The following is a 7,914-nucleotide window of genomic DNA, read 5'->3' as shown; positions in this document are numbered from 1 at the left end:
TAGGTCAATAATTCATAATAACGTTGATTTTGATTCAATATTATGTTTTAAGCAAGGACAGTTTGAAAGAAAAAAAAAACAGCTTTGTTTTATTAGTCACCTTTAAGCTTTTTTATTTCACTTTTGTTATGTTTTTGTTTATTTTAATAGTATTTTTAGAATGTGCCGTGGGCCTTTAAAACATTAGCTGTGGGCCGCAAAAAAAACAAAAAAAAATCTGATAAATCTATGGATAAAAAGCAGAGCCTGGCGACGCATGCGCGTTTATCATAACTCTCTCGCTCTCTCTGTCTCTGCCCCTCCCTCACCAATGCTGCTGCGCACTTTCACACTTTGTTTTGTTTTTAACCCCTTCTTAACCCTGAACGTACATTGAAAATACACGCAACCCTAACTCAAAATGTCGGACATTTGAGGCATTTAAGAAACTCCGCCAGGTGAAAAGAGGGCGTATGGTCAGTCTATTGTAACCCGTTAGCTGCTAGCATGCTATGTGTTGTGCCTCGGTGTGCATTGTTTACACAACCTGCGTTACGCTACTTAATATGTCCGTATGGAAACTCGTTCGGTACACCCATGAACCGAACCGGAACCCCCGTACCGAAACGGTTCAATACAAATACACGTACCGTTACACCCCTACAGGGGTCCCCAAACTTTTAGACCCGGGGGCCAAATTGGGTTAAAAAAATTTGGCCTGGGGCCGGGCTATATACAGTCGTGGTCAAAAGTGTACATACACTTGTAAAGAACATAATGTCATGGCTGTCTTGAGTTTCCAATCATTTCTACAACTCTTATTTTTTTGTGATAGAGTGATTGGAGCACATACTTGTTGGTCACAAAAAACATTCATGAAGTTTGGTTCTTTTATGAATTTATTATGGGTCTACTGAAAATGTGACCAAATGTGCTGGGTCAAAAGTATACATACAGCAATGTTAATATTTGCTTACATGTCCCTTGGTAAGTTTCACTGCAATAAGGCGCTTTTGGTAGCCATCCACAAGCTTCTGCTTGAATTTTTGACCACTCCTCTTGACAAAATTGATGCAGTTCAGCTAAATTTGTTGTTTTTCTGACATGGACTTGTTTCTTCAGCATTGTCCACAGGACTTTGGGAAGGCCATTCTAAAACTTTCCTCCAAAAGATCTTATCTTTGTCCATGTGATGTCGGTTCTGTGGTCAGAGGAAAAAAAAATTGAGCTGTTTGGCCACAATACCCAGCAATATATTTGGAGGAGAAAAGGTGAGGCCTTTAATCCCACGAACACCCTCCCTACCGTCAAGCATGGTGGTGGTAGTATTATACTCTGGGCCTGTTTTGCTGCCAGTGGAACTGCTGCTTTACAGAGAGTAAATGGGACAATGAAAAAGGAGGATTACCTCCAAATTCTTCAGGACAACCTAAAGTCATCAGCCCGGAGGTTGGGTCTTGGGCGCAGTTGGGGGTTCCAACAGGACAATGACACCAAACACACGTCAAAAGTGGTAAAGGAATGGCTAAATCAGGCTAGAATTAAGGTTTTAGAATGGCCTTCCCAAAGTCCTGACTTGAACGTGTGGACAATGCTGAAGAAACAAGTCCATGTCAGAAAACCAACAAATTTAGCTGAACTGCATCAATTGTGTCAAGAGGAGTGGCCCGTGTGCCGTAGTTTGGGGACCCCTGCTTTATTGCATGCATCTTGTGTAATTGTGCATATGCCAACTGAAAGTATTTTCGCTACATTTTTTTTATTTTAGTTGAAATGTGATTGTTTTTATGATGATTATATTTTCTTATTTTAAATAGAATTACGATCATTTTAATGATGTTTACGATTAATTAATAAATCACAAATTATTATTTTTATTTTATTTATTTATTTATTTATTTATTTTGCCTTTTTGTACATTTGTGTACAGCCTTTTTAATTGCTCTATAAATAAACGTGTCATGCCATGATAAAAAAAAGTGATTTAATACACAATAATAAGATCATTGAATGTTTGTCTGTGCTTCATTGCTAATGTGTTGGCTCTCTAAGTACCACCATAATGACCAATGTTAAAATAAAGTAGCGTAGTAGGCCTAAGTATTCATTAAAAACAAGGCAGAAGTTTTTTTTTAACAAGTATATTTAAAATCTTTGGCAACTTTGTTATGAAGGTGTCTGTTACTACATTATATATATACTTGCAGTGTGTATATTGCACATATTACATATTGTTATGAAGGTGTCTGTCACTACATTATATATATACTTGCAGTGTGTATATTGCACATATTACATAGTGTTATGAAGGTGTCTGTTACTACATTATATATATACTTGCAGTGTGTATATTGCACATATTACATATTGTTATGAAGGTGTCTGTCACTACATTATATATATACTTGCAGTGTGTATATTGCACATATTACATATTATAATGAAGGTGTCTGTCACTACATTATATATATACTTGCAGTGTGTATATTGCACATATTACATATTGTTATGAAGGTGTCTGTCACTACATTATATATATACTTGCAGTGTGTATATTGCACATATTACAAATTGTTGTGAAGGTGTCTGTTACTACATTATATATATACTTGCACTGTGTATATTGCACATATTACATATTGTTATGAAGGTGTCTGTTACTACATTATATATATACTTGCACTGTGTATATTGCACATATTACATATTGTTATGAAGGTGTCTGTTACTACATTATATATATACTTGCACTGTGTATATTGCACATATTACATATTGTTATGAAGGTGTCTGTTACTACATTATATATATACTTGCACTGTGTATATTGCACATATTACATATTGTTATGAAGGTGTCTGTTACTACATTATATATATACTTGCACTGTGTATATTGCACATATTACATATTGTTATGAAGGTGTCTGTTACTACATTATATATATACTTGCAGTGTGTATATTGCACATATTACATATTATTATGAAGGTGTCTGTCACTGCGTTATATATATACTTGCAGTGTGTATATTGCACATATTACATATTGTTATGAAGGTGTCTGTTACTACATTATATATATACTTGCAGTGTGTATATTGCACATATTACATATTATTATGAAGGTGTCTGTCACTGCGTTATATATATACTTGCAGTGTGTATATTGCACATATTACATATTGTTATGAAGGTGTCTGTTACTACATTATATATATACTTGCAGTGTGTATATTGCACATATTACATATTGTTATGAAGCTGTCTGTTACTACATCATATATATACTTGCAGTGTGTATATTGTACATATTACATATTGTTATGAAGGTGTCTGTTACTACATTATATATATATTTGCACTGTGTATATTGCACATATTACATATTGTTATGAAGGTGTCTGTTACTACATTATATATATACTTGCACTGTGTATATTGCACATATTACATATTGTTATGAAGGTGTCTGTTACTACATTATATATATACTTGCAGTGTGTATATTGTACATATTACATATTGTTATGAAGGTGTCTGTTACTACATTATATATATACTTGCAGTGTGTATACTGTACATATTACATATTGTTATGAAGGTGTCTGTTACTACATTATATATATACTTGCAGTGTGTATATTGTTCATATTACATATTGTTATGAAGGTGTCTGTCACTACATTTTATATACTGTATATATATATATATATATATATATATATATATATATATATATATATATATATATACTTACAGTGTGTATATTGCATGTATTTCATATGTTATAAAGGTGTCTGTTACTACATTATGTATATACTTGCAGTGTGTATATTGTACATATTACATATTGTTACGAAAGTGTATGTTACTACATTATATATATATACTTGCAGTGTGTATATTGTTATGAAGGTGTCTGTTACTACATTATATATATACTTGCAGTGTGTATATTGTACATATTACATATTGTTATGAAGGTGTCTTTTACTACATTATATATATACTTGCAGTGTGTATATAAAACATTGCTGGAGGGTTTTGAAGTTATTTTAGGGGGATTTGAAGGCTACAACGGTGACTCACATTAGCCACATTTTTCAAGTGTTTTTTTTTATCATCTTGATTGTAAAAAAAAAAAAAAAGACATGTGTGTTCTTGTCTCCCATAATGATTGTTAACGATAGGTAAAATTCTAAAAAAAAAATAAGTAAGGAACAGAGGGCTCAAAATGGACTCTTGGGGTACGCCACATGTCATTTTAGTTCATATGCAGATTTATGATTGCCAATCAATTCAAAATAGTCCCTGTCTCTAAGATAAGAGTCAAACCAGTTGAGTACGTGAACATAGTCTCCCGTCACCATCAGTAACTGTGCAAGGGAAGATGAGCCGTTATTGTGGTAGTTTGCGCAACATTGCAAAAGGAAATAATGTTTACAACCGCATTTCACTGAAGCTGTTGTGACTACGCCCTGCGGTGCACCACAGGGCTGTGCCAGGGGAAATGTATGTGATCTTAGGGTCGTAACATAGAGGAGAGGTGTCATTTTAACACAATGGAAATAAAAAACCCGTCTTTGGTAAGACAATGAAACATGGATCGTAAAATGTGTCCTATACTCATGCACGACACAGCCATTGATTTGGTGTAGTCGTTGTTATCTATGAACGTGTCAGCCATCACCAAAGAGTGTGAGGGCGTTGGCGCTCTCAGAATAACCGTACAAGCGCTGTGGTTTGTGCAAACACCTCACACTGCAGACACTGTACGTACGTGACTGTACTTTGTGGCGCTTGACGTGTGAAAGTTCATCTTTCTCAGTCGTTATTCCCCATGCGGCGCATGGAATCAAATGTGAAGAGGTTGCTGAAAATCTGATTTGATTTGTGAAAAAACTCAATCACAGCGTGACTCCGCATAATCCTAATCCTTGTCTCCAAACCATCTTGTTTTGTTTGTGTCTGAAGGGAGATGCTTTTGTACCAGGCAAGAAAACAGATGTGTGAGGTAGACAGTGTTTCCCACACATTCATTTATTTGTGGCGGCCCGCCACGAAAGAATTAAGGCCGCCACAAATTTTTATTTTTAATTTTTTAATTTTTTTTGTGTCCTGTCCAGCTTCTCAGGCAAATCATATAGTTGATGTAGATGCCCATATCGGCTGTTCTTTACAAAACAGAAGTGTAGGATCAAGATTTTTGGAGCTCTTTGTTCAGTGGATCAGATGTTTGATGAAGCTTTGTGTCTATCTACCACCACTACTGTTTTCTCTTTATTTTTTACTGACTGTGGCAGGACACCTCTGCCTCTGTTTCACTTTATGTTGCTGGTAAATAATATGGTTGTAGCAGTAGGCTAAAGTGTAATTATTTAGTATGCACTAATTAAAGGGGCAGAGCTTTAAGAGATATTTTAGCTTTTATATTTTTATAAGATATATTTTTTGTAAGAACCACAATTAATAAATATATTTCAGTGAATAACTTATTGTTCAAATCTGTATATAAATATGTACAGAAAGTGTTGTAATTATATTGTAAAATGGATGGATGGATGGATGGATGGACGTTTAAAACAAAACTGCAATTATTAATTAGTAAGTATACATTTTTTGAGCCTTTTTAGAGAAAATCATATCATTGTAGTAAATTATGCAAATTGCTCGATGATGTCATGGTGACCACGCCCATAGCCACGCCCCCACCGCCACAGGTATCTTGCCAGTTTATGGGAAACACTGGTAGATATGAGTTAAACAAGACATATACTGTATTTTTCGGACTATAAGGCACACTTAAAATCCTTTCATTATTTCGAAACTAGACAGTGTGCCTTATAACCCGGTGCGCCTAATGTATGGAGTAATTTTGGTTGTGCTGACCGACCTCGAAGCTATTTTATCTGCCGTGCAGACACCGTAGTCGATAATTTTGGTTGTGCTGACCGACCTCGAAGCTATTTTATCTGCCGTGCAGACACCGTAGTCAATAAATCGGCAGTGTGCCTTATAATCCGGTGCACCCTATGGTCCGGAAAATACGGTTTATATTAAAAAAACGTATTTAATAAAATGTAAGGGATGGGTTTTTGCTGACTTGTGCTGACCGACCTCAAAGCTATTTCATTTGGTACATGGCGTAATGATAAGTATGGCCAGTAGATGGCAGTCACACGTTAGAGATATGTGTATACTGCAATATGACTCGAGTAAACAACACCAACATTTTATATGTTCCATTGAAAATATAGAACATTACACACGGCGCTAAAAAATCTATCAAAATGTTTTAGTCTGACTTTGATAAGCTTTGATAACATAGGAGTATTATTATGGTGTGTGTATAAGAAGGTAAGACATATTATCTGGCGTTTTGTTTCGCGATATTATGCAAAAGCAACTTTTCTTACTTTCTGGTGCCTGCCGATCTGTATTTGGGATCTGCATAAGTCCTCAAAATGTGCGCGCGTCTTCCTTTGTAGTCCGTGCAGACACCGTAGTCAATAAGTCGGCAGTGTGCTTTATAATCCGGTGCACCCTATGGTCCGGAAAATACGGTTTATATTAAAAAAACGTATTTGATAAAATGTAAGGGACGGGTTTTTGCTGACTTGGGCTGACCGACCTCAAAGCTATTTCATTTGGTACATGGCGTAATGATAAGTGTGGCCAGTAGATGGCAGTCACACATTAGAGATACGTGTAGACTGCAATATGACTTGAGTAAACAACACCGACATTTTATATGTTCCATTGAAAATATAGAACATTACACACGGCGCTCAAAAATCTATCAAAATGTTTTAGTCTGACTTTGATAAGCTTTGATAACATAGGAGTATTATTATGGTGTGTGTATAAGAAGGTAAGACATATTATTTGGCGTTTTGTTTCGCGATAAAGCAACTTTTCTTACTTTCTGGTGCCTGCTGATCTGTATTTGGGATCTGCATAAGTCCTCTGAATGTGCGCGCGTCTGCCTTTGTAGTCCGTGCAGACACCGTAGTCAATAAATCGGCAGTGCGCCTTATAATCCGGTGCACCCTATGGTCCGGAAAATACGGTATATATTAAAAAAAAGTATTTAATAAAATGTAAGGAACGGGTTTTTCCTGACTTGTGCTGACCGACCTCAAAGCTATTTTATTTGGTACATGGTGTAATGATAAGTGTGGCCAGTAGATGGCAGTCACACATTAGAAATACGTGTAGACTGCAATTTGACTCAAGTAAACAACACCAACATTTTATATGTTCCATTGAAAATATAGAATATTAAACACGGTGCTCAAAAATCTATCAAATTGTGTTAGTCTGATTTTGATAAGCCGCACCGTTTGATGGATTGTACTGTGCTTCAACTTGTGAGTATTATTATGGTGTGTATAAGGTAAGACATATTATCTGGCGTTTTGTTTTGCAATATTATGCAAAAGCAAATTTTCTTACCTTCTGGTGCCTGCCGATCTGTATTTGGGATCTGTACAAATCCTGAAAATTTGCGCGCGTCTGCCTTTGTAGTCCGTGCAGACACCGCAGTCGATAAATCGGCAGTGCGCCTTATAATCCGGTGCACCCTATGGTCCGGAAAATACGGTATATATTTTTAAAAATGTGTTTAATAAAATGTAAGGAACGGGTTTTTGCTGACTTGGGTCAACCGTTCGATTTCGGTGTTCGCACAATATCCTCAGGGTCCATTTTAAGGTGGTATTATTATTATTATTATTAGGGCTATCAAAGTTAACGCTTTGACTCATGCCTGTTAATCAAATAATGATTGGATTATTCGTGGATGAACGCAGATTATTTTGAGCTCTTTTACATTCAAATAAAAGGCGGAGAGTAAAGCAACCTGCTGTATATAAAACTGTTCGCAGGTTTTCACAATAAAATTGCACTCGTGTCAATATAGTGTGGTCTTTTTT

The sequence above is a fragment of the Entelurus aequoreus genome, linkage group LG02 (genome assembly GCF_033978785.1).
Source record: "Entelurus aequoreus isolate RoL-2023_Sb linkage group LG02, RoL_Eaeq_v1.1, whole genome shotgun sequence".
In the NCBI taxonomy this organism is placed as follows: domain Eukaryota; kingdom Metazoa; phylum Chordata; class Actinopteri; order Syngnathiformes; family Syngnathidae; genus Entelurus; species Entelurus aequoreus.
The sequence above is the reverse complement of the archived record's forward strand: the minus strand, read 5'-3'. Positions refer to the sequence as shown.